Genomic DNA, 26,526 nt, shown 5'->3' with positions numbered 1-26,526 from the left:
TATCATCTACATGTGTATGATGTGTATGATGTGTAAGTGCTGCTCTATGCTGCCTTATTTGTGTATATTTCCTAATATGTAATCTTCAGGAAGAAAACTGAATTTAATGTTACTTCAATAAAAAATGTAATTGGGAAAGCAAGATTGCAATAAGAAAATCATATAGACCGCCAAAAAATCTGAAGTCTAGAATTTAGATATTCATTTAAATTCCACATATTATAGGATAATAAATATTATGAATATGTATGGATAAATATTTCTGAATATGTACAAATTAATATATATGAATTCTATATATTACCAACGTCTATACCAGCTTTTAAAATTTAATTTTTATAAACAGTGCTCAAAGACAAAAGGGAAAATACAGCATAAAGAAAACTAAAAATTTAAGAAATTATAACCTAGGACAACATAAATTTTAACCTAGGACGACATAAATCAGGGAAAGAAACTATTTCAAACAAATGAAATACAACTATGACAGAGAAGAAAAAATAGATCTTATTTAAAATCATATGCCACAGATTGGATTCCTGGCCTAAAGGTTATTCATTCCTTTAGAAAATATTTTCAGAAAAGGCAATGGTGTAACTATACTGAATCCATCCAAGCATTCATTGCTAATAGATAAGACATTTGTGGAAATCACTGTCCTTGATTTTCTTAGGTCCTAAAATATGTCTACCCCAAAGCCTAAGCACTTTTAATGAAATATTATTCTTTTGAAAGAAAAGTTCTGTTTGGTGTTCCCAAGAACATAATTCATTAAAAAAGAATAAAACTCTAAGACTTGTAATACAATGTTATATGGAAGTGCAGCCTCCCCCAGCCCTCCAGAAGCTTTAGCCATGCTTGCTAACATAATCTCCCAGTTTATCCTTCAAAGCTGCTCTTATCTTGGCCATGTTCCTCCAAGCAGCTGTAGGCTTTGCTCGTAGTGTTTGTGACCTCCCCCATCTTCATTTCAGACAGTGCATCTTTGACAAAGTGCCTAGAAACTTTGGCAAAAGGCTCTGTATATGTACTTAGGAGAAGGGGTCACCACATTTCTAGAAGCGTAAGAGCTGATTACCTCTGTATTTGAACACAGGGAATTAATCGACAGTAGAGATGGACCAGAATGCACTGAAACAGACAGTAGCCTGTGGTTTAGTCCAGTTCACTCCTACCAAAGAACAGAAGAGATAAGAAGCTACTTTATGTGATTAGGGGAAAGAAAAATCCATACTTTCCATATGGGAATTTCTCATGTGCTTTCTTAATGATACAGAGAGAAGTTGAAAGAGACTTTTAAGCTGTTAAAACTTTTAACATATTCTCTTTGGGGCTGGGTCTGAATTTCCTAATTTCATCAGTACCATTAATGACTTCAGTTCCTTCCTTTTTCAACAAAGGAAGTGGAGAGATTCTTCACTGCACTATGATTTTGAAAAGCATTAGACAGCAGGAGAAATGATTTGTAAGCATGCTGTGGAAAAAAACAATTTCTTTTCCTTCTTCTCACTCTAGAAATGATTCTCATTGTTGGAATTCTAAAAGCTCTTTAAAGGCTACATAATTTATTGTAATGGAACATACTTATAAGTTAGCATTTCATAATAACTTGGATGTCATTTTTTCTCTCTCTGAAGGATGTCTTAGCCTCTACGGAGTTGCATGCTTTTATCTCAACTATAAACTAAGACAAACTGAGGAAATTTCAAGAGCGGCACATCCCCTCCCCGGTCCTTTAATTGCCATGAATTTTTAGAGTCTTTTTCTCACCCAAATAAGTGAGCTCAAGAGAAAAAAGAGGTCAAATGTCAGATAAACAGAGCAGAACTAAGAGACAATTCTTGAAAACAGGATGAGGAAGACTGTTCAAAACCCAGGTAATTTGAAGTGCAGCAAAAGGAGAAAAGGACAAGCAGGGAAGGAAGTACAAGGTCCTGAAACCAGAAAGAGCAAGGAACCACAACCTTGGATCTGACATGTAGGGCTTCGAACACTCCGTAGAGCAGGAGAGAGTGAGCAGAAGAAAGCGGCAGCTTTCTTTCTTTTCTTTCTGTAATTAAGTTAATTAATTTTGTAGTTAATTAACTTAATTACAAAAAATACAGAACTTTGAGTTTTTATTTATTGTAGTTGGTATTTAATGAACTCTAAATAATAGGTCTTTACAGTTATTCAAAAAATGAAAGTAATGGGTCAAGGAAGAATTGTTGAGAAAACTTAAAAATATTTTGAGCTAAATGTAAAGAAAAACAAAACTGATAAATTTGTAGGATCCAGCAAACCAGGCTAGCAGAACCAGGCAAAGACTGAATTAAACTAATACAACTACCAGGAATACATTAATACATTTTTTTCTTTCTCTCTCTCTCTCTGTTTTTTTTTTTTGGATTTAGAAGTAATTTATTTGAGTAAATTAAGTCAAATGAGGCATTTTTTAGTCTTGACCACCTTTTGCAATACATACTTATACATGTCATATACATACATATAACTATCCATATAGTTATAGCATTGAAGAGGAGACAAACCCTAACATTGTAATGAGCTGCTCTATTTCACATGGATAGTCCATAAGTAAATCACTCTTAAAAAGCAATATTGCTGGGCACCTGGGTGGCTCAGTGGGTTAAAGCCTCTGCCTTTGGCTAAGGTCATGATCCCAGGGTCCTGGGATCGAGCCCTGCATCGGGCTCTCTGCTAGAGAGGGAGCCTGCCTCCCCTTCTCTCTCTGCCTGCCTCTCTGCCTCCTTGTGATCTCGTCTGTCAAATAAATAAATAAATAAATAAATAAATATTTTGAAAAAATGAGATGTACTTTTCTGCACACTAATAAAATCAGAATGAATAAAAATTTAACTTAATTACAAAAAATACAGAACTTTGAGTTTTTATTTATTGTAGTTGGTATTTAATGAACTCTAAATAATAGGTCTTTACAGTTATTCAAAAAATGAAAGTAATGGGTCAAGGAAGAATTGTTGAGAAAACTTAAAAATATTTTGAGCTAAATGTAAAGAAAAACAAAACTGATAAATTTGTAGGATCCAGCAAAAGCAGTATTTAGTGGGGAATTTATAGTACTGAAAGCATGTATTAGTAAAAGGGAAAAATCTAAAATCAGCAATATACATTTTCACCTTATGAAAATAGAAAAAGAAGAGCAATTGTAAGCTAAGGCAAACAGAAGAAAAGGAATAACAAAAATTATAGCAGTAATCAATAAAATTGAGAAGAGGTAATCAGTAAAGAAAATTAATAAAAACTTAAGTAATAAAAAAACAAATTAAAAAAATATCAATAAAATCAATAAACTCCTAGCCAGGCTAACCAAGAATAAAATAAGACACAAATTACTAGTATCAGAAATGAAAGGGGCCATTACTACCAATTGCATCCTTTTTATAAAGGATAATCAAGGAATGTTATGAATAGGTAAATGCACCAATTTCCTTTTTTTAAGATTTTTCATATTTATTTATTTACTTAAATATGTATGATATTATCCATTATTATTTATTTGCTTTATATATATATAGAGGGGGGAAGGAAATGAGTAAGCAGGGGGAGGAACAAAGAGAATGGGACAAGCAGACTCCACACTAACCATGGAGCCCAATGTGAGGCTCAATCCCAGAACCCTGAGATCTTGACCTGAGCCAAAATCAAGAGTCAGGTGCTTAACTGACTCAGCCATCCAGGTGCTCCTGCACCTATCTCTTCAAAGACACAAATACAGAAAACACAAAACACACAAAAGGAAAAATAGATAATCCAAGTAAAACTACATCTATTAAAAACATTAAATCATTAATTAACACAAAAAAGAAAACAAGGTCCAGATGATTTCCCTGGTGAATGCTACTAAATATTTAAGGAAAAAATTATACCAATTTTCTATAATCTCTTCCAAAAAACAGAAGCAGAAAGAACACTTTCTAACTCATTCTAAAGGCCAGTATTATCTTACTACCCAAACCAGTTAAACATTACAATAAAAGAAAACCACAGACCGAAATCTCTTATGAACATAGTTGTAAAGATCCTCAATAAAATATTAACAAATTAAAACCAACAATGTATTAAAAGAATATCCACCATGACCAAAAGGGATTTATTGCAGGTATGCAAAGCATGTTACATTCAAAACCAATTAATGTATTATTTCAGTAGTACATATAAGTCAAGCCACAATGCTTCATACCTTAAATTTATACAGTGATGTATATCAATTATATCTATAAAACTAGAAATAGAATCGGTTAATATAGTCTATCTCCTCAAAGGGCTACAAAGAAGAAAAGACATAGTAATTCATAAATAGATGCAAAAAAAAAGCATTTAATAAAATTCAGCAATGATTCACAATAAATACTAAGCAAACCAGGAATAGAGGGGAATTTCCTCAACTTAATACAGAATATCTACCAAAAAAACTAAGAGTAATTATACTTAATAGTGAGAAACTCACAGCTTTCCCATGAAGATCAGATACAAGGTAAGCATGTGCCCCCTTACTACTCCTTTTCAACATCATATCTGAAGTCCTAACAAATGCAATAAGACAAGAAAAGGAAATAACAAGAATATATGTTGGGAAGAAAGAAATAAAACTGTCTTTGTTTGCAGATGATATAACTGTCTAGATAGAAAATCCAAAAGAATAAACAACAAAAACAAAAAAACCTTCTGGAACTAATTGGTAATTATATCAAGGTTTCAGGATACAAGGTTAACAGACAAAAGTTAATTGCATTCCTATATGTCAGTGATGAACAAGGGAAATTTGAAATTAAAAACCTCTTACTATGTACATTAGCACTGACCCAAAATGGGATATTAGGTATACATAACAAAACAGGTATAAGATCTATATGAGGAAAACTACAAAAAACTGATGAAAGAACTCAAAGAAGACCTAAATAAATGGAGAAAGATTCCATGTTCATGGGTAGGTAGATTCAATATTAGGATGATTGTTCTTCTCGACTTGACCTCTAGATCCAATAAAAATTCCCAGCAGGTTTTTTTTTATGGATACCAAAAACTGATTCCAAAGTTTATATGAAGAGACAAAAGATCAAAAATAGTTAACATGATATTGAAGAAGAGTAAAATCAGAGATATGGCACTCCTCAACTTCAAGACTTATTTTAAAGCTACTTTAATCAAGACAGTGTGATATTTATAAAATAGACCAAAATAACCAATGAACCAGAATAGAGTCCAGAAACAGATCCACATGAATATAATCAGTCAACCAAGCTTTAGTAAAGGAGGAAAGGCAAACAATGGAGCAAAGAAAGTCTTTTCAATCAACGATGGAATAACTGGAAATCCACATGCCAAAAAAAAAAAAAAAATCTAGATATAAGCTTTACATTCTGCATAAAAATTGACTCAAAATGAGTTTCACACCTAAATGTAAAACAGAAAACTATAAAACTCCTAGAAGATAATATAGGAGAAAACAGTGACCTAGAGAATAGTGATGACTTTTTAAATGCAACACCAAAGGTACAACCATGAAAAAAACATTTGATAAGCTGCACTTTATTAAAACTAAAAACTTTTGCTCTGCAAAATATAGTGTTAAGAGAATGAGAGAAGCCACAGACTGGGAGAAAGTATTTTCAAAAGACACAAATGATAAATGACTCGAATCCAAAATACACAAAGAGCTTTTAAAACTCAATGAGAAAAAAATTCCAATTAAAAAATGGGATAAAAACTGTAACAGATTCCTCATCCAAAAAATATATGTATACAGTTGGCATATAAGCATATGAAAAGATGCCCACATCATATGTCATCAAGAAAATGCAAAGTAAAACAGCCATGAAATACCACTAAACACCAACTGGAATGGCCAAAATCCAGAACACTGACAGCACAAAATGCTGACGAGAATGTAGAGCAGTAGGAACTCCCATTCATTGCTGATGGGAAGGCAAAATGCTACAGCTATCTATCTTAAATGCTTATTTTTGGATTTTTGCATTTAATAATTTTTGTTCTGTTTTCAAAATTTATTTTAATAGGTCTCCCCTTTTCCCTTTGATTAAACTTCTCAATGAAATAAGAAAGCATTTACTGGGATATGATGGATAAATCCAATTCTTGATCTTTCAAAGTGAATCAACTTCTCTAAGTAAAATATACAGGGTGGCTATAAAGTCTGTCAACACAGATAAACAAGGATACTAAATGGTTTATTATTATTGTTACAATATGTAACCTGCCCAATGTGTTGTTCCTCGTCATCAGTGAATAGAGTACATTAAGGGGGGATTTTTATCAATCTCCCATCTCCATTGTGGTGCCTTAGATGGCTTGTGTATTAGTTCGCTAGGGCCACTGTAAAAAGGTACTGCAACTAAGTGGCTTAAACAATAGAAAGGTATTGTCTCCCAGTTCGGGAAGTAGAAAGCCACAGTTGTGGAGGCTGATTAGGGTGTTATAGATTTGATTTCTTCTGAAGGCTCTGAGTAAGAATCTTTCATCTCTCTCTCTTGGTTCTGGTATCTAGCTGGCAATCTCTGGCTTATCCTAGCTTGTAGATGTATCGTTGCCATTCTTGCCTTCATGCTCACGTGGCATTTTCCCTGTTATCTGTGTCCAAATTTCCCCTTTTTATAAAGACATAGTCATATTGGTAGACTCACCCTACTCCTGGATAAGCTTGTCTTGACTTAACTGATTACATCTATGACAACTCTGTTTTGAAATAAAATCTTATTTTTAAGTACGGATGGTTAAGACTTCAACATATAAATTGAGAGGGATAAGTCAACAACAGTTTGTGTGTCTAATCGTCACTAAATAAACCTACACCTTAAGTATATTTCAAAAGAAACAATCAAGATGTTTCATCTATTTTTTAAAAAAACTATCTTCCCAGTCTTTATGGCTATCCTGACTAGTGTGGCAGCATTGGGCACAGGCTTTGAACACACAGATTTTTAATAATATCTCAAGCACTTATAGGCAATTTAAACTTTGGCAAACAGTTAAGTGTATTCTACTTCCATCTCTTTATCTATAAATAGGACTAATAATTTATATCTGAATATAGGATTATTACAAATATTAAAATAATTTACATACATTTATGACAATGCCTATAATCATTTTAATCATCATCGTGCTCCAGAAAACTTCCTGTTGGATATAAGTTCTGATTCACAGTTGTACCCAAATCCCAATGCAAATTACAGTACCAAAAACATAATGGTGTTCCATAAAATCTTTCTGGAATGAATACCTGATTTTCTACTTGACTATAATTATACTTCATACTGAATTATTGATACCTGTAGACATAAAAGTACACACACAAAAAATCTGCTCAACCCAAGTGACCTCTACACACAAAATCCTGGTTCTAGGATCTCATTTTTTCGCACCAGGAATAATTCCTAAGCATCCACTTAGAAATCTCTAATGCTATTGAAATGGGAATAGTTACTAAAACAATGTAACAGGGGCGCCTGGGTGGCTGAGTGGGTTAAAGCCTCTGCCTTTGGCTTGGGTCATGATCCCAGGGTCCTGGGATGGAGCCCCATATGGGGCTCTCTGCTCAACAGGGAGCCTGCCTCCTCCTCTCTCTCTGCCTGCCTCTCTGCCTACTTGTGATCTCTGTCTGTCAAATAAATAAATAAAATCTTTAAAAAAACAAAACAAAACAAAACAATGTAACAGAACAATCAGATGATGAAGTAAATGGCACTTTTTTTTTTCTTATAGACTCACCAGGAAAATGAGAACCATTTTTCCTCTTCCCTCTTCAGGACACATGCAAGATTTTTGTGTTCTAAAAACTTTTGCTCTTGAATTTAATTTAAAAGAAGCTGGATTATTTTAGAGAAAGACGGTCTCACAGGGATTAAAGAGAGAAGTGTCCTAACTTCAGAATGAGGGGAGACTTTAGGGGACTGGAAAACATTCTGGGAGGAAGTGGTAACCCAGTGTAAGTGAGCTTGGAATGTTTCAGGACTAAACCCCAAAGACCAAAACCTGGAAGCTTCATGGAAAGTCCGATAAGCCAAAAATGCATCCTGTCAGCCACAGAGCCTCCAACCTTCCTACAGGCTATGTAAGCCTAGACAATAGACATATTTTGAGGTAGTATAACCCCTCTTAACTCTAAGGAAAGGAAGAATTTAATTTTAAAAAATTAAATCAGTTTGTTTCGAAACAAACTTATATCTGGAATAACAATACAACAAATTTCCAAAGCTACTTCTTGACCAAAACTATTCTGAAACACTATTCTGTTCTTATCAAGTTAGATCTAGGACTCAACTGGGAATTTCTAAGGATTTCAGGTTATTTCTCTTCTGGGAAAAAAAGAAAAGAAAAATAAATATTAAGTGGGATGATGAAGTTCTATCACAGAGTGAACACCATCTTATTGACCAATAGCAGAATTATAGGAAGATGCACTCCTCAGCATTTAGAAAGGTGGTTTAATATGTTATCAAAATATTTGATAAAACAGGTAGTAAAGCCATGTTTTGTGCTTGGTATACTGGGGATGACTCAGGTAAAACACAAAACAAAACAAAAACACAAAATAGAAACAAAAGAAAGAATGGATGGAAGGAAGAAAGGAAGGAAACTGAACTCTGGATGGGACCTGATAAATTCAGGATACTAAATGAGAATGTTTGGAAATAAGATAGAACTTTCTCCATACCAAAGGCAACCATGAGGTGGTAGGGAAACTCTCGACAGGGTAGACAACTGGACAGATTACAAACAGCATACATTGCCCAAATTTTTTTATTAACTTCTAAGAGAAGATGAGATATATGCCCTCTTGTGGTTGGGAATAAAAGAGAAAAATGGGTGAGAGGTTTTTGGAATCAATCTATATAGGAGATTGAATCTGACATTGAGACATTTATAAATATCCAGACATTCTGTGGGAGAAAATTGCATTTTATACTTATAACAGAAAAAGTGCTAAGTGAATAATGACTTAGAAGAAGAGAGAGGTCTAGGGTCTCCTGGGTGGCTCAGTCAGTTAAGCATCTGCCTTCAGCTTGGGTTATAATCCCAGGATCTTAGTCCTACATGGGATCAAGTCCCACACTGGGCTCCCCACTAAGTGGGGAGTCTGCTTCTCCCTCTCTCTCTTTGCCTCCTGTTTGCCTGCTTGTGCTCTGTCAAATAAATAAATAAATAATCGTGGGGAGCCTGGGTGGCTCAGTTGGTTAAGCAACTGCCTTTGGCTCAGGTCATGATGCTGGAGTCCCGGGACTGAGTCCCGCATCCAGCTCCCTGCTCAGCAGGGAGTCTGCTTCTCCCTCTGACCCTCTCCCTTCTCATTCTCTCTCTCCTACTTTCTCTCTCTCTCAAGTAAATAAATAAAATCTTAAAAAAAAACAAAAGAAGTAAAAAAAGGTCTAAAATACCCTCATTTCAAAATACTCAGTGAGATATGGATGTATTTACTCAGCCAGCAAGTCATTATCATTTGCCAACTGCATGCCAACGACCACTTCCTTCTCCCTTTCTCATATCTTACCACAATAAAAAATAAAAAATATTATTATAAATCACATCTTGATGTTATCCTTTCAGAGCCAGAGGAGGAAATATATTTTAGAAAGTATATTCCCTCTCTAGCTCTCATTTCAACATCCTTAGCTGAATTTTGTCTTAACTGGGAAAATAAACCAATAGAGATAAGCTATTTAGAATATAATGTATTTCTAAAGTAGATATAGAGATGAGGATTAAATAATACTAATTGCAGATAATGTAATAGTAAGAATGGTAATACAGGTCAAACTACTTTTCTCTGGACTTGGTCATGTTAAAGACTTATGAGGTAATTTATTTTTATATACCAACATAATCTCTAAAAACAATCTAAAAACATTTAGAACTTTAAATCAATTAAATCCTACTTTTAAAAATTTTTTATTAAAGATTTTTATTTTATTTATTTGACAGACAGGGATCACAAGTAGGCAGAAAGGAGGCAGAGAGAGAGGAAGGGAAGCAGGCTCCCTGCCATGCAAAGAGCCCGATGCGGGACTTAATCCCAGGCCCCTGGGATCATGAACTGGGCTAAAGGCAGAGGCTTTAACCCACTGAGCCACCCAGGTGCCCCAAATCCTATTTTTTTAAAAAGATTTATTTATTTGAGATAGAGAACACGAATGAAGGGAGAGGCAGAGCAAGATTGAGAGAGAGAGAGAGAGAATCCTCAAGCAGACTCCCCATTGAACACAGAGCCTAATGCAGTGCTCCATGCCAGGACCCTGTCCTAAGCCAGAAATCAAGAGCGAGCCACTTAACTGACTGAGCCACCCAAGTGCCCCACTGGATTGTATTTTTTAAAAATTTCTGGAATCTGTTGACTTCTTCCTTTGACTAGATGTTCCTCTTTCTTTCTTTAGTTGCTTTCAACTAAAATACTCTCCTTATTTCCCTAGGGCCTTTCTCAAACATCCTTCTCCTTTGGTAAGCATCCTAAGCCATCTCATCACTCCCTAAAAAGAATATAGTGCATCATAATTTGTGAGTCTCTGATATTTTATGCATACTTCCTTTTTCTTTTTTTTTTTTTTAAGATTTATTTATTTATTTGACAGAGATCACAAGTAGGCAGAGAGGCAAGCAAAGAGAAAGGAGGAAGCAGGCTCCCCCCTGAGCAGGTAGCCCAATGCAATGCGGGGCTTGGTGCAGGGCTTGATGTGGGGCTCGATGCAGGGCTCGATCCCAGGACCCTGGGATCATGACCTGAGCCGAAGGCAGAGGCTTTAACCCACTGAGCCACCCAGGCGCCACTCATGCATACTTCTTTTATAGCACTTAAACTACTTCACTGTAATTCTTGGTCTACAAGCTTATTTTTCCTCAGGACTGTGTTCTAAGTACTGAGCCCACTGGTATTTTGTAGGTGCTCAAATTTATTTTATTTTTAAACTTCAGTTACCATTAAAACAGCAAAAATACCAACACAATCAATAGGCAAAGAATCTATTAAAAAGAACATTTAATACTGGAGTTTTGAAATAGTCCATGGTCCTTGAAATGTTATCTGAATAACTGCACATAAATATCTGCAAATATACTTCCTCACCAAACAGTCCAAAAATAACCATAATCTAGAAAGGCATAAAAAATATAGAATTCTGATACTTTATTGGGATAGAACACTAGATATTTCAGGAGGTTCTGACCGGTAATTATAACAACTTTAAAATTTTAAATCAAACTTTCCAGAATGACCCTCTGTAAGGAGTGTGATAATGAGTCTAAATTATCAACTCTCATAATAAATCAAATCACACAGCAGCTGCCAGTAGCAATTCCATTTTACAGAAAGCACAGATCCCTTCCCAAGAGAATAAGTATACATTAGATAAAGCATATAAAGAACTCCATAAATGTTAAACAAATAAGTTAGAATGCCCCTGTATGAAAAGAATAAATTTAATTCCAAAGCAAAAGAAAAATTATCCCTTAAAATGTTTTTATATTGTTGGTTAAAATTAAAACTAATAAAGCATTGAATGCATAGAGCTTTGTTTCTCTATTTTAAAAAACTGGCAGAGAATTTCTTGGTTGTGGAGCATTTCAAAGACATTGCCTAAGAGGAATGTTTCAATACTCTAATTCAAACAGTAATTGTTTTCCAAACATCGGTTTAAGAAAGAATGCTTCTGTAAACTTTTTAAAGTGTTAAAGTATTTTACAGTTGTCAGATCTCTCTTTTCCCTTCCCACTGGTCCCCTAGCCAAATTATACTCACATCAAGACCCAAGAGAAAAGTCTCTCAGTAGCTTTTCCTAGCCCTCCCCTGCCTACCTGCATGAGAGCAGAGTTAACTGCTTCCTAGGCTCAGTTCCACTGACACCATTATTTTAGTGGTCGCTTTTGATTATCACTGTTTATCTGTGACTCTCTCTCCAGCTAGACTGGCAGCTCAATGCAGACAAGGACCAGTCCTATTGTTAGGTGACACATTAACTAAAAAAATCTTTCAAAGGTGTCATGTGAAGTAGCGGCAATTTGGCAGAACACAAATGTACTGCGGTATTATTCCTTTACTCAGGGAAAAATTATGGCAGTGCTTTATCCTGTCACTGTAGCTTACAACTGTAAAAATCCAGGGATTAAAAGAATAGAGGTATTCCATAAGTATTTGTGGTAAATCACTGAAAATCCTAACACTGAGCTTTAGTGCCCCCAAATAAAGACGGGATAAGGGAAGGAGACATGTTGGAGGAAGCAGGAAAAATCTATCTTTTGCTAATATGCATGCTTAGGAAACATGAGGTATTCTAAAATTGCAATAAGTTTCATAATAAATAATATATATAATATATTGTATATTGTATATTATATATAAACTTGTATATATCCTACCCTGGAAACTTAAGAGAATTCAGAATGCCTTAAAGAACCAGCAAGCATACCAACTCCCTAGGACAAAGATCCCTTTCTGGGTCCTAGGATCTTCTTAAAACCTGACGTAGGGGAGGAAAAAAAATATATATATATATGTATTTTTTTTTCAAAAAAAGTGTGCATGTGCATATATACACACACACACTTCCATGCATGATATATAGATATATATATCATGATATATGTATCATGATATATATATGGTATATAAATCATGGAAGTACAGGGTCTCCAAAGCCCATCCATTTATATGAGAGGAAAGACCCTTGAAGAAATCAGAGCAATGCTTGTAGAAGCAACCAAACTGGTGGGCTTTGAAAATGACAAGAGCAAAGATGTCTTTTAAAGGCTGGGTATAGGGGTGCCTGGGTGGCTCAGTGGTTTGGGCTGCTGCCTTCGGCTCGGGTCATGATCTCAGGGTCCTGGGATCGAGCCCCGCATCGGGCTCCCTGCTCCGCAGGAAGCCTGCTTCCTTCTCTCTCTCTCTCTCTCTCTCTCTGCCTGCCTCTCTGCCTACTTGTGATCTCTGTCTGTCAAATAAATAAATAAAATCTTTAAAAAAAAATAAAAATTAAAAAAAAATAAAGGCTGGGTATAGATCTTCCAGAGCCTGAGTGAGTCCTCAGCTGAGCATGAGTAGTTCAGAACTGAACAAGTGGCTGCCAGATACTAAAAGCATTTGGGATTCCAAGCCAGAGACAGACAGACATAGAGCTACATGAAATGAGCTCAAGGTAGGTGTTGTGAAGCAGCACTCTGTTTAAATGGCTTTGAGCTGGGACAGCTTCTAGGCACATGTATAGGAATGGCCCTCCTTTGCTTTTCCCTCTTGGTGCTCTCTTTAAAGAGACTTTGCAGAAATCATTGAAGCTAGTTTTTTTATAGTCAAGCATAGCAGCCATTGAAGAGCCCATGAGAAAGCTAAATAGGTGACCGTATTAGCTAGGATTCTTCAGAGAAACAGAAACAATACAATATATTTACACAAAAAGAGATTTATTATAAAGAATAGCTGATGCAATTACGGAGGCTGAGAAGGCCCAAGATATGCAGTCTTCAAACTGAAGTCTCAGGTGAGCCAATGGTAAAGTTTGGGTCAGAGTCTTAAAGCCTGTGAACCAGGCTCACTGATGGTATAAGTTCCGGTCTGACTCCAAGGGCAGGAGAAGACCGATGTCCCAGTTCAAACACCCTCAAGCAAAGAGAGCAAATTCTTCTTTCCTCAAGCCTTTTTGTTCTAATCTGACTTTCCACAATTCAGATGAGCCTTATCCACACTGAGGGGAGCAATCTGCTTTACTCATTCAGCCAATTTAAATGTGGATCTCACCCAGAAACAACCTCAAAGACACATCCAGAATAGTGTTTAGTCCAGTATCTGGCTACCCTATGCCTTGGTCAGCTTGACATAGAACAACGCAATGACCTCAAATGGAAAGATGACCAGAGAAACATTTAGGGGAACCAACCACAGTCCAAAGTGGAACAAAGAAAGACTTCAGATGCTACTGCTGACTATTACAAACAGGTTAACAAAGTAGTCAAGGCCACGTATTGGTATTATACCATTCCTCTCTAACATGAGCAAACCAAACAACACAAACATATGAGCTGCTTCTTCAATCTTATCCCAAAAGATGAGCAAGAGTATTTTCTTTTTATATTCCGTTTAAGATAAGGTATGGGTTAAATGTCTCTCAAGAAGGCATTGCATTGTCTGCCTTGCTGATTACGTTTTTTCAAAGAGATTGTTTTCTTTTTATTTATTAAGTTTACTTCTGGGCCTTTATAATAGTTTAGGGAGTTATACAATATTTGTCTTGGCAGAAGTGGTCTAATTCTTACAAAAATGTATATGTAATAACTCTTATCCATCATAAGTACTGAAAACTAAAAGATTTTGAAATTACATATTTAAGCATTGCTTGGATTTTAAAATGAGACCAAGAATGATTCTGAGAAATAGCAAAAGTTTGGTCATTTAAGAATGTGGCTAAAGGGTGGTTTTATAGTATTTTGATAGTCTTCTTGCTTATATATTAGTTCCAGGCAATGGAATTTGGGCAATTGGCAGTTATCCATGGTAATGAAGAGGAGTAATTTTAATGACATAAATAATCTCAAACCATAGATGACCTGAAGCATAATGTATTTGATTTTAGATGTTTTGAATGTTTGAGTTTTGTTTTTCACATCAAGTTTTCCTATGTTTTGCTGAGACACACCACAGTCTTCTCCATGATTCCATATCAACTGCACAATGGAAAGAAATTCAGACACTAAAACCCTACTTAATATTTGGATATTCAAGAAAGAGTCTTAGATAATTCAGGAAGTAAATAAACCTTGTGCAGTTAATTTAAAATTGAATATATAAAGTAAACACAGCTTAAGAAAAATGCTGATGGTGACTTTCATTCAACTAAGGCCCATGAGAATGGAGGGGGAACAGAAATATTCTCATCCCCATTACTGTAAGTTTTCCTCACTAGTGTCTCCCCAGTATGACTCTAATGGACTTTGGTCCACTGCCATGCAAGGTTTTAATGGCAGAAAAGAAGAGGACAGAATTTTTTTTTTTTTAAATAATGACTTAAGGAAAATCCTCTGAGGTCCTTCTCCATTAGGTACTGAAGACTGGAGAAGGAAAGGGGAAAAAAAAAAGAAAATTTGATTTTCATATCTAATACTTGAATTTATTTTTATGAACTTTCATAAGTATCTTAAGAGATATTTAATTATTTACTAGAAATGCCTCTGTTTTGAAGGCTGTTAAATTACAGAGAAGTTCTCTTCCTAATCAGCTCTTCCCCTTCTTTTCCTTCTCTGCTCTCTTCAATTTTTCAGCTGATATTTTCTTTCCCAGATAATACCCATATGCCCATGACAGAATGTCATGACATCCTGTGAGAAAATCTCTCATCTGCCAAGCTTTCTTTCTTGAAGCCTTCTCTCTCCTAAGATTCCCCTTCTAAGGTCCCCATTTTCTGAAATGGTGCTCTTTCAAGTTTCGGGCAGGGGGCCACGGGATGAGGGGGTGGGGTCATTTGGGAGCTTGTTCTTTAATTCTATTTCAATTATGGTCCCTCACTCAGCTTCTCAAGAGTCACTTTCCAGCTCATACTCTTGTAACTAGTGATGAGCTAAAATGAAGAAAGGGAGGCCAGAAAAGTAAAGGAACTTAAAAGCGAAAAGACAAATTAACAAGTTTATTCAATACTGGCTGTGCATCCCAGGGCAGGGGAGCTGGTAATAGGTCGCAACATCTAGAAATCACTTTGACAGGACAACACTGGTCATGACTAAAAGCCAGGCCCTGTCTGTGCCTGGCGCCAAGTCTGTGGCACCGATTTGTATCTCCCTTTAAGGCTTCTGACTCCTGCTACAATCACTGACGTAGGGCATGCAGTGTCAGCCACAATTCATACTCACGTTCACCTTCTAATCCCAAGAACTGGACTACTGACTAGCAATAGAGATTCTTTTTCCCGCAAAGATTAAAACTAACTATGCACAAGGCATATCATCTATAAAACTCTCACTGTTTGGGCTAGAATGAGGCCAATATGAAGTGGATAATTTTCAACTTGATGACAGCAAATTAAGTTAATCTTCCCAGAAGTGTCTCTATTTATTTTTTAAACTGAAAAAGTTCAAGGAGGAGAAAAAAATATTCAGAGCTATAGAAGCACTATGGATTGTGAATTTTTTATTCATGAATCACTGCTACTGAGTGTGGCTTTGTACTTCTTAATCTGAAGAGAATTTTGAAGACGAAAGCAGTGACTAAGAAAAAACAGATTGCAAAGCAGGCATTGTATTAATGGCAGAACTCCAGGGTGATCGTGAAAAACAACACTGTGACTGATTACAAAGTCAGATTGTTTTTTCCATCAAAATTCTCTTTTATGAGATCTGTCAATCAAATAAACTCCATTCATCTTTTTAAAATCAGATGACCTCTCAGAGTTCAGTCTCTCTGTTGCCCATCTTTTTTTATTGCAATCAAATAGTAGTCTTCTATGAATAAAATTTAACCCTCATCCCATCACATAGGGTATAATATTATGTAAAATGACATTGAACAGGACATCCCTATCCTTAAGAACATTTTTTAAATGTTAACTTACAGAATGTAAAAGTATGATAATCCTGTTTACAAAATGGATAACCCTAAATAGGAGGCATTGTGAAGACACAATATACTATGACCAATCTAAGGGGTCTAAGTTTGCAAAACTTTGGAGATTCCCTTTCTTTTAATATCCAGATAAAAATCATTCAACTCTTCCCCTTGCAAGATTGCAGACATGAATGCCCTTCCACCTCCCCCTTTCTTAATATCAGAGTCCACTTTGGAGAATACTTGCCTATTCTACTGGCCAGTCTAGGGTGTTACTACTTATGTCTTGCTATTTCTAAAGCCTCTTTCATTGTTGCTGGCCAACTCACAGAACTCAATGATACCATCCATTGATGGTTACCTTCCCATTAGCCTGGGGCGGAGTGGGGTTGGGGGGGCTGGGGTGATGGACAGCTACTCTCACATCATGAGCTCAGTACAACTGTGATCAAAGAATTGTTTCATAATTTCTCAACAAAATCTAATCAGGCTTTAGTGATAAACTAAGCTTAATTATAAGGAAAAAATTAATATCAGATATGATTTGAGCTCTTAAAGTTCATGGGCCACACTTTTTTTTTAATCGGTTGCATTTTCTTTTTTTTTAATTGTGTGATGTAAGTCATCATAAAATACATCATTATATTTTGATGCAGTGTTCCAAGATTCATTGTTTATGTACAACACCCAGAGGTCCATGCAATCCATGCCCTACTTAATACGCACCACCACGCTCATCCATCCCCCCACCCCTTCCCCTCTAAAACCTTCAGTTTGTTTCTCAGAGTCCACAGTCTTTCATGATTTGTTGCTCCCTCTGATTTCCCCCAACTCATTTTTCCTTTCCTTCTTCTGAAATCCTCCATGTTGTTCCTTATGTTCCACAAGTAAGTGAACTATATAATAATTGGTTCTCTGCTTGACTTATTTCACTCAGCATAATCTCCTCCAGTCCCATCCATGGTAACACAAAAGTTGGGTATTCAACCTTTCTGATGGCTGAGTAATATTCCATTGTATATATGGGCCACATCTTCTTTATCCATTCATCTGTTGAAGGACATCTTGGCTCTTTCCACAGTCTGGCTATTGTGGACATTGCTGCTATGAACATTGGGGTACATATGGATGGACCACACTTCCATGAGAAATTCCCTCCTTTTTCCCTGATCTCCAGGGCTGAGCCTTAGATCTCTGCAACTCAAAGTCTTTTACTCTCTAATCATCCCCCAGTGACTACTTTCCCCTTTCCCTATCATCCACCAGCCAGAGGAAGTAGTCCGTTAGCCTAACGATTACTCAGAATTCCCTGCTTACTCAATGAACACTACCTTTCCCACTAGGTAGCATAGTATTTTTTCTTCTTTGTGCAAACCTTGCCCAACCTACACTGGACTTTGCCTTGTCATAAGCAGCAGCCCTATTAAGGTGATTTTTTCCAAACAAAAGGAGAGTCTCCACTTAAAACTGAAACCTGTCTCCCCTCAACCTGCTCTAGCCATAGAATTCATAAGTAGCGGCACTTTTAAAAATATGGCCCCACTAAAAATAAACAAATAAATAAATTAAATATGGCAAATAAATTAAATATGGCCATACTACTTGTATCAAATCACTGCAGTCTATGAAAAAATACTATTGGGTCTCAAATGTATTAGACATCAGTCTTCAAAGGAGGAAGGAAGAATGAGAGAAGACAGGCAAGAGAGGGAGAGAAAAAGGGAGAGCAATAGCTCCATAGCTCCAGCACTAGAAAAGAAAAGGAAACATAGCCACGAAGGGACACAGTGTCTTACAAAATGCAACTGGGACTTTGGTATCCTAAACACCATTAAGAAATTTCAGAGGGTTGTTTGTGTGTGTGTGTGTGTGTGTGTGTGTGCATGTGGTTATTTTTGTTATGGTTATGATATACTAGGCTATACCACATTGAGTAGAGTGTTGCACAAAACAGAGAAACCACATTTTTATGTCCTTAACAATTGTAATTTTAAACAAATACAAGAAATTCTCGTGAATTTCTGTATAGTGAAGTAGCAAGAGTATGGCAAACCTTCTACCATTTTTCTTCTCTAGTCGGGAAGCAGAGAAAAAAATCAACAGAAGAGACAATTTCTGTCCTGATGTTTTTGGCAACTGGTTGCTCCTGCATTCTCACCTTAGGGTGTGACATTCCACAAAGTTAACTCTCAATCACTGTTGGCCAGCAGATGGGGAATCTGGTCCAAAGAACCAGAACAAGAGCAAAGCAAGCCTGCAGGAGGTCTGACTACCCAGCTATTATACAAAGACAGGAGGTGAGAAAGATCACACCCACACTAAAGGAAACTTAGAATTTCAATAATCTCCAGCATTAAGAAACTAAACTTTTTTACATTTACAGCACTCCCATCATTACTCGTGCTTCCCCTACCACCCCCATAGGGACAAATAATAGAAATTTTAATGACTGCTGTACTATCACATTGGCAAGGATTCCTCCCATGGCTGACACCTGTGACCATTACCCACAGGAATTCCTATCTCAGATAAGCATCTGAAGGTTTGATAAGCTCAGATTTTAAAAGTTTGCAACAATAAACACAATTTCACTAAAGGCATCTTACTTGGTAGGACCAGGCACAACTCTAAACAATATAATAAAGAGATTTATTTACAGGGAAGTTTCTCCTTCACAGTGCCATGTCATGCTTACAATCACACATAACACAGAATCCTAGAACTGGAAGGGAATGTCAACTGTCAGCAGAGAAAGTGAGTATCAGAGAAGATAAACTATTCGTGTGAGGCCACCTAAACAGGCCTGCATATTCCCAAGTTAGTACTCTTTTGTATGTGCCAATGATCCTCAAATGCTGGTATATCTGAGCATTGCCAAAAGCATTTTTTTAAAGATTTTTATTTATTTATTTGATAGATAGAGATCACAAGTAGGTGAAGAGGCAGGCAGAGGTGGGGGGGGCAGTGGGAAGCAGACTCCCCGTTGAGCAGAGAGCCCGATGCAGGGCTCGACCCCAGGACCCTGAGATCATGACCTGAGCCGAAGGCAGAGGCTTAACCCACTGAGCCACCCAGACGCCCTCAAAAGCATTCTTTTAAAAATGTAAGCTCCCAGATTTGACCCTCAGAGCATCCTATTTGGTAGATCAAGAATGGGACCTGGGAATCTGTATTTCTATGGCGTACCTCCTTATGACTCACATACAAGAGGACTACACTCTGGGAAAGTATATTGTACCATTTGCCTGCTGAAAAGAACACAAAATTTGGCTAAATGTATTTTACACACATACATACATACATATTCTACCTTTGCTCACATTTTTCCTTTTACCAATAGGCTCATGATTAAAACTAACTTGTTAACAAGTAGATGTTTAAACCCTCAATGCACTATATACTCTGTTTAGTATTTTGTGTGGGGTAGTTATGGAAAGGAGTCTTTCTACTCCAGAAACAAATATTGTACTGTATGTTAACTAAAATTTAAATTAAAAAAAAAAAAAGAATTGCCTAAGAAACACATGAATAGATGTTGACTGAAAATTTTATATAGTGCAGGAGACTATATATAAAAAGTCCCTTCCTTAATCTCATTCACCCACCCAAAGTTATTCACTAACAACTCCCTTCAGATTTTTCTATACGTTTACACACACAGATACATAGGTATGTATGTTCTTTCTGTCCTTTTGCTTTTGGACAAAAATTCTGCTTATAATGATATCAGCAATTTTTTTCATCATATAGGTGACTGAAGCTACTATCATCAGCTCAAAAGCAATCAAATGTAAGTCAAGGACTTCTCAGGGTCGGTAAATGCTATTGGTAATCAGAGCACCTACTCTTGATGTTTTTCAGAAATGAACACTTCCTCACTCACTTCCTCCAACACATTTCGTTCAGTAAGTGGTATTCCTCAGTCATAAAAAGCATCTGGGAGGGTGCTAAAGGAAAAGGAAAGGACTTGCAGTTACATTGTATAACTTGTGAATACTATTATAGAGTTCTCATGTGAGTACAAGATACTAAATTAAGTCCATTTATTGTAAGCCCTGCATGACTGCGAATCTGTTTCTGTGGAAAGGATTGCAGGAGGAGGGGCCGAGGGTGCAACAGGGGATGCTGCTGTGCATTCATATAAAATGGCAGAACATTCAGTTTGCTTTCTCACCTTCTGTAGACCTCACAGTCTAGCTGTCACCTCCAGCACCCAACTGAAATATCTCTTTTTAAGGTCACCTAAAACTGAATTGTTCATTCTTTTGACTTCTGCAGCAGTTTTTGGTTGATGATTCATCCTTCTGCAAAGATTCCCTCCCTCTCCCTTCTCTTTCCTCTGGTTCTAGTGAAACTGAGTGTTTATTCTCCGTCTTTACCAGCTCCTCTTAAATATTCATGTACCTCAGAATTCCATCCTAGGAGTGCTTTTATTCTTGCTTTGTACCATCTATCTGATGGCACTCATAAAATCCTATAGCCTCAGCAATGACACCCAAACCTTCTTCTACAGCTCCATTTTACACTGAGCCTAGGGGTCATCGTTCTAATAGCATCTCACAACTCAAACACAACATGTCTAATAGCAAACTGGTGTCTCCCTCCCCAACCTCCCACCAGACCTGTTCCCTCTACCCCATGTATTAGTCATATAAGTTAAAATAAAACAATATATTAGTTCCCTGAATTAGAAACTTTGCCATTCCTTACTCCTTTCTTCAAATCCTACGGATTCCACCTCCAAAATATTTATTTATTCTATTACCTCTTCTCTGCTCCCATGGCTGTCATCCTAGTCCTCATCATCTTCACTTGGACCAAAGTCATGGCTCTCTATGAGGCATCTCTATATGAAATCTCCTTCCTCCTCCATTCCCAAATATTTTGCACCAAAAATGTACATCACACCTCACTTAATAACCTTAAGTAGCTTCCCATAACCCACTGGATACAAATTCAAAAAAAAATTTTTTTTTAAGATTTTATTTATTTGACACAGAGAGAGATCACAAGCAGGCAGAGAGGCAGGCAGAGAGAGAGGAGGAAGCAGGCTCCTTGCTGAGCAGAGAGCCCAATGCAGGCCTCGATCCCAGGATCAATCCCTGGGATCACAACCTGGGCCAAAGGCAGAGGCTTAACCCACTGAGCCACCCTGGTGCCCCAAAATTTAAAATTCGTAAGATAATTTCTAATCCTGCCCCAACCCACATTCCCAATCTATGGTCACAAATAACTCAGCAGTTCTCCCCAAGTGATTTATTCTTCTTCATTTATATTTTTGACCATTTAGTGCCCTCAGCTCAGAGTGACCACTGCCAAGAACTCCTTTGGTATATCAAATAAATGAATCTTCCTCAGTAATTCCATGCCTGCCGAGATCTCTTCAAACTTGCTTAAAGGCACTCATGGCTTCTTTGCTCCTGCTTTACATGCCCCTCTATCAGGATTCTTATTATAGCATTCACTTGTGTATTCCTTCAGCCAGCATGTAAGTTAAGCATCCATAAAGTATATCATAATAACACCCATCACTTCTGAACCTTACTTACCCTAGCCAACCCACTAATCTAGAACTCTGCACCAACTTCCAGCATACAGAACAAGACCTTTATGCAAAAGGTTCTCAACAAATGCTTATTGTTAAGAGATGAATGAATGAAGCTGAAGCACATATTTACAATAAAAAATAGCCATGCATGGAAATTATGTTCATCTTATTTCTTATGAAGCTGGCTACTAGAAAGCCACAGCTTTGACCCTATTACCAGCTCTGAATCCTACCCTCCAGAGTTTCTTCACTCATTCTTGTATTCATTCATGCATTCAGTAACTGTCTAGTACCTACTGTGTACAGGCATGGACTTAGGTGCGAGGGACACAATAGTAAACAACACAGACATAACCCCTGATCTTCTGCAATTTACATTCTAGTGGGGAAAAAAATTGTAGACAAATAGAGAAGTAGAATATAAGGCATTCCAGTCAGTGATGGATATTAGGGAGGGAAATAAAGCTGAAAAGTGGATAGGGAGTATGTGAAGCTTGGTTAAAGGTTTGAGGGAAGGCAATACTTAATAGGAAAGCCAAGAAATGGCTTAGGGTAACATAATACTAGTTTATACTCCAGGGGTGGCTTCACACAAAATTCAAGGGAAATGGGATACCAAACCTACCTCCCCAGCTCTTAGGAAAAAGAAAAGGCAGGGTGGTGGAATAAACAGTTTATAATGCTGTGGTAAACAAATAAACTTACAACTCACAAAGAGGCTGATAGCATGCCACCACAGTGTGTGGATTCTTAAGGAGCAGGACCAAATGTGGCTGACCTGGGCCTGCAGCTCTAAGTTCATGCTTCTTTTGGGAGAGCCTCTGGACTTTAAAAGAAAGAGAAAGCTTGAAGCTCTAATGCCTTGGGAAGGACTTTGGAGAGGAATCTCGGGGACATTATCAGAGACAGGCTCGGACTTGAAATCTTCAGCCAGGTGGAGACAGACTTGGTAGCATGGGAAAGCAATAGAGCAGGGTTAAGAGTTATGGAATGAAAAATGAAATGGGCAGGTAGGCTTGGCAGGGTGCCTCTTAAATTAATATTTTAAATTTTCATTTATTTATCTTATATTATTTTATTTATTGTATTTTTTTTCCTTCACAGGAGACAGAACCCCACCATAAGCTATTTCTAATTCCACAACTTCTGATGATTCTACATAACTAATTGTGTATGTATATACATCATTTTTTAAAATTGTGTCAAGTTTTTATGGTATAAGGCAGATAGGTATCTTTAGAAAACACTATTTCTACAGCTATATGCATAATAATATTTAGTTCAGGGTGCCTGGGTGGCTTGGTTAGTTAGACGACTGCCTTCGACTCAGGTCATGATCCTGGAGTCCTGGGATCGAGTCCCGGCGTCAGTCTCCCAGCTCTATAGGGAGTCTGCTTCTTCCTCTGACCTTCTCCCCTCTCATGCTCTATCTCACTCTCTCTCCCTCAAATAAAGAAAATCTTTAAAATAAAATAAAATAAATAATATTTAGTTTAACTAACAAAAAACATTTGAAAGGAAAGGGAATATTCTAATGAAATTTTTAGTTTCAATCTTTAACAGAATTTGGATCCTTTAAATACCATATTTAATGGTTTTAATGACATTCAGGAAGGCCTCTCTGGGTTTCCCTAAACTTCTAACTAATTGGCAGAAATTATCAATGAGAATATTATAACTAAAACTGTACACAGAGGCCAAACTCATAAAAAATATTGGTATGTTAAGTACAGTTATTTTGAAAACATTTGCTAAGTGATGAAAACTAGTTATCAGGTCATTTTAGCATTCTTTTTATTATTATTTAGGTTGTAAATTTCTTCTGGATAGAAAATAATTTCAAAGATTTTAAACACTGAAACCCCCTATCCTAGAATGTGAGCTAAAGAATATTCTTATAATACCGTATTTGTGAATGGTGTCACCTGGAATGATAGCTCGCTTTAAGCAAGGCAGAACATGAGTGAGAGAGAGAGAAAGGTAAGCTGAAAGACTTTTGTACAAATTATCTCATTCTAAAAACTGGCTAAAAGCAGGCAACTCACTACCAGATAAAGAAATGCTTTTCTTCAGGGACTACTTTTTCTTTTTCCATACTTACCAAGCTGTAAGCTTAAGAATGAAGCCTCTAATCAGAAGGAGGAGCCAAAGCCCTACTAATGACCCAGAAACCCATGCTAACTGTCCAGGAGAGAGAAGACCATGACTGCCATATGATGCTCAGAACTCAGGGAGATATTCCAGTTTGCCTCCACCTACCTCTGACCTACCCCCACAGAGATTAAAGACAAGAACAGAATGGGGCCCGGTGGCTCAGTCATTAAGCATCTACCTTCAGCTCAGGTCATGATCCCAGGGAGCTCAAGCCCCACATCAGGCTCCCTGCTCTGCAGGAAGCCTGCTTCTCCCTCTCCCACTCCCCCCTCCTTGTGTTCCCTCTCTCGCTGTGTCTCTGTGTGTCAAATAAATAAATAAAATCTTTTAAAAAAAGAAAGAGAGAAAGAAAGAAAGAAAGAAAGAAAGAAAGAAAGAACGAACGAACAGAGGGAGGCCACAGCTCATCGCTCATATAACTTTCAGCAATATAACCAGCTTTTTCTTGCTGATGATATTGGTATATATCACCCAGATGCCTTGCCTGGATTCAGACAACTTCTTGCCTAGTCTGTTTGCCTAATTCCCTGATCTCTGGTCTATTTTCCCTGCCTGGGTTACAAATCTCTGTGGCGGTACTGGTAGTGGGCTGGAGCTGGCCCATGCTGGCTCATAAGAATGGACTGTTTCAATTTCAAAATTTTTGTGAGCCTGTTGATCCCACTTTGGTAGCTTAAAATTGACTGTGGTAGGGGTATTTACACCAGGGAAATTGGCACATGTTACAAATTCTCCTCTCCTCTCCCAACCCCATCCCTTCCTCCCCACCCCCCATGACTGCTTCTAATCCACTGTCTAATTTATATTTGCATGCTGATACTTGTTTTACCTAATATCTGCAAATGTATTATCATGCCTATGTGATCCTTTCTGTCTGCCAGGTTCACAGTCCTGTCTCTTTTAACTTACCCTGTCTTAGCATAGGAGTTATAATTAGCCAAAAGCTGCCCCAGTAGGGGAGATACATACCCCTTTCATCCAGAGTATGACCTGGTATGATAGTATGATCAGAGTATAAGTAAGCCAGAGCCTTCAGGTGGATTGTATAGTCACTATTCAACCTATCGTATTTCTAATAACTAACTCCTCTTTCTTGGCACCCCTAATAAAGGCAGTATGTTATCTGCTTAAGAAAGTATGTTTTGACAACATAGGTGACTACTTAAAAAATGAAAAACTATTTAGAGCAAAAAAAATTTTTTCTTTCCTACAACTTCTCCTATGCTGTGTTGCCATATTATTTGCCTAAAATATAGATCTTATCATGACATGAAAATGCTCAACAACTTTGATGGTTCCCGTAGCTTACCAACTCAAGCCTAACCAAATAAATGGTGTTTTAGATATGATCTAATCTCAATTTACCTCTCCAACTATACTCCAAGTATTGGCCCTCACACAGAACTATTCAAGCCAACCTGAAACAGTCAAAATTTTTTACAGGCATCTGGCATTTTTAGCCATCTGTTTTTGCACACATAATTCCCTTCATTTGAAATATTCTTTCTCCAAACCAAATCCTAATGTCCTAATTCTATCCTGTCTTCAAATGCAATCTCAAACAACCTTTCTTCCATTGGACATCCCTGGTCTTTCAAAACACAAGTGATCTATAGAAATGCAATACTTATCCATTTAAAGTGATGAGTTGCCCCAGGAATTCATCTGGGGTGGGCTTTTTGTTTTTGTTTTTGGTAATTCTTCGTTTTTTTAAATCATTCTTTTTTTAATTATCTGTAATTCTCTCAAAGTATTTAGTAATTTCTGATATAGTTACATGAGTCCTTACCCCTTTGTCTGATTTCAAACTTTCTCTGATTCTTTACATTATCTCACTACCCACAACCTGTATCACAATGTGGTTCAAACATTTATGCTGAGTAACTGACTGGCATTAAATTAGGTTAGAAAACCACAATTTCAACAAGACAGCAAGCTGAATATTTCTGTAGTAATAAATTAACATTCGTTATGCTTGAATTTTTAAATTATGTATTATTATTCATTATGAGCACAGATGTATATTAATTCTTCAAATATCTAGTTTCAAATTAAAGTCATTATTGAAAAAACTCAAAAACTATGTAATCATTAAAACAAGAAACTAAAATATTCATCATGTCATTCACTAGAGGCATAAAAATTCTGCCAAGAATTAATTAAATGTCCCACAGATGCTATACATATATTTTAAGTATTAAAATTTTCTTTACATCGCTCTCATATACCTCTTGTTTATTTTTAAATATTTTTATATTATTTTAAAAACTATTTT

The sequence above is a fragment of the Mustela lutreola genome, chromosome 8 (assembly GCF_030435805.1).
Source record: "Mustela lutreola isolate mMusLut2 chromosome 8, mMusLut2.pri, whole genome shotgun sequence".
Classification (NCBI taxonomy): domain Eukaryota; kingdom Metazoa; phylum Chordata; class Mammalia; order Carnivora; family Mustelidae; genus Mustela; species Mustela lutreola.
This window is presented reverse-complemented; position numbering follows the sequence as displayed.